Below are 2500 nucleotides of genomic sequence, written 5' to 3'. Positions count from 1 at the left end.
ACTTTTCTCCCAGCCTGACCCGCGGCCAATGCTGGGGGAGGGGGGGGGGCAGAACTGGTTGAATTTGCCACTTTTCTCCCACTTTTCTAACACACAGGTTATCCAACAATTATGACAACTCAACTCAGAGGCAACTTACCACGCACAGCAAAATCAGAAGCAGCAGAGGAATCCATTTTCTTCGTTTCTTTCAGGTGAAAGCACTATGATATCTCCTTACTTCTGAAACAGAGGTTTTTATCATATTTATTCACTCGTGGCGCCTCCCCCTTTACACCGCCCATACAAAGGCATTATCCAATTAGTTTCCTTCGAGCCGGCAAAGGGGAAGAAGAAGAAGAAGAAGAAGAAGAAAAAGCCAGGGTCATTATAATTGCTTACATTCTGACCGTTTCAGGCTAGGATCACAGAATAACCCCTCGCACCTCGGCATTTTAAAATACCTGTATGAAAACCTGATAACTTTCTTATCGTTATATCTAAGGTCATTCTTTGAGAAAAATTTGTGCAACAGCTGTGCAAATTGTTCAATTCCATACGAATTGATAGTGTACATAGCAAAAATAACATACGCATTATACTATCAATACTTTGCAGCGGTCTACCAATATTAAGAATACTTCTCGCAATTCTGATCGATAGATGCCTGCAACCACGGAGAATAGATATGAGGTTTAACTCAGTAAGAGTCAAAGTATGCAATGCAATCCCTTCCATTAATAATTAAAACGTAATGCCCCATTATGGAAGGTCTGTGACGAGACGTAAGAATGTTTACCATATAAAACTCATTACAAGCACTGTGTTTTTTTTACGGACAATTGATCTACTAAAAAAAAAAAAAAAAAAAAAAAAAAAAAAAAAAAAATCGCAAAACATAGCCTCTCCTAAGAAATTGCGAAGAAATATCCTTTACCTCGTAACAGTTCATCATGCTCTGATATCAGCAATCACTCTACGATCGCAATCGATATAAAACACACCTTACACCGACGAGGAATAAAACAGTATTCGAATCATGTGCCTGCGATAGTTCAACACCGATTCGAGACTACCAGAATTTTCAATCGCAATTGCATCCTGCAGTTTTTCAGGTTGCAAATCCATGACGGCAACCATCCTGCCTTTTACAAACCCATCTCCGGTGAGCGAATGACCTTTTTCTAAACCTAATACATTCAGCGAAATGATAGTACAAGTCATAACACTGTGTTGGGAAATTCGTGCTTATATTGCAGACGGAGGTTTTAGTAACTGCAACAGATAGATTATAATCAACATCACCAATATCATTTATGTCATCATCACTACAATTATTACCTTTGCTATCTCTACCATGGTTATCAATTTCCATTTTACTATACTCAGATGGTTATGCCCCAAATGAAGCGGGTTGACTGTATAATCCATGAAAAGGAATAATTTCTCAGGAATAGTCGAAACCCACGGTAAGTCGATTGAGAAATGGATCTGCTGACTTGCCATGATGTAAGTCCTTTAAAGTTTCATTAAACATAACTGAGAGGGTTGCGTTGTAAAGACATGCCGAGTGCCTCTCTTGCAGAATCTCTGGGTTTTAACGTGGTGAGATGAAGTTTACAACTGTCAATTTTGTGTGTCGATGTTGCAGATGTTGCATTGACAACAAACTCATCAGTAGCAAACTCGAGTCGTATTCTCATAGATACATTATCTAAAAGATACATGTCCATTGTTGCTAAGTCCATCAATAATGGTGCCATAAAATTGAATCCATTAGTCTTGACTTCGTCCTTTTTCTCCTGCGCAGTGAAACCTGTAAAATAAGCGTCTGTCAAGTTTGACGGTATGTTGGAAGGCTCGGAAAAGTGTGCATGTTTCGCCATATTCTTTGAAGATCGGAGACATGTTTGTTACCAGACGCACGTTGGATGAGAAATTATGTATCGGATTTTGCTTTTGTTGTCCGTTAAAGTTAAATGACACCGACTTGATTAGCGAGTGCATGGCGTTATTGCAACTTGTAGATACATACTCACACACACACTCTCACACACACACACACACACACACACACACACACACACACACACACACACACACACACACACATATATATATATATATATATATATATATATATATATATATATATATATATATATATATATATATATACATATATACACAAGACATAGTTATACATGAAGAAAACATGGGCAATCTATTGTAGGCGGACCGTGTTGTTGTAGAAGCTGACTGAACTGGGTCAGCTGTGAGACAGTCTTGCGTTCGGGTAGACAGATTGCGAAGTCTTCTGCTTGACAGGTTTATTATGGGTGGCTGGGTATAGAGGTTGGGCAGAGGTTCGGTCTGTACAGTAGGGCAGTGGCTGTCTGTCTGTCACGCACAGACGACCCAGCTTTATACACGATCTATGTGGAATGTGGATGGGGTACCGTCAGCTTTATACACGGTCTTTGTGGAATGTGGATGGGGTGCCGTATAGTGTCAGAGGGTA

The sequence above is a fragment of the Penaeus vannamei genome, chromosome 37 (genome assembly GCF_042767895.1).
Source record: "Penaeus vannamei isolate JL-2024 chromosome 37, ASM4276789v1, whole genome shotgun sequence".
Taxonomy (NCBI): domain Eukaryota; kingdom Metazoa; phylum Arthropoda; class Malacostraca; order Decapoda; family Penaeidae; genus Penaeus; species Penaeus vannamei.
This window is presented reverse-complemented; position numbering follows the sequence as displayed.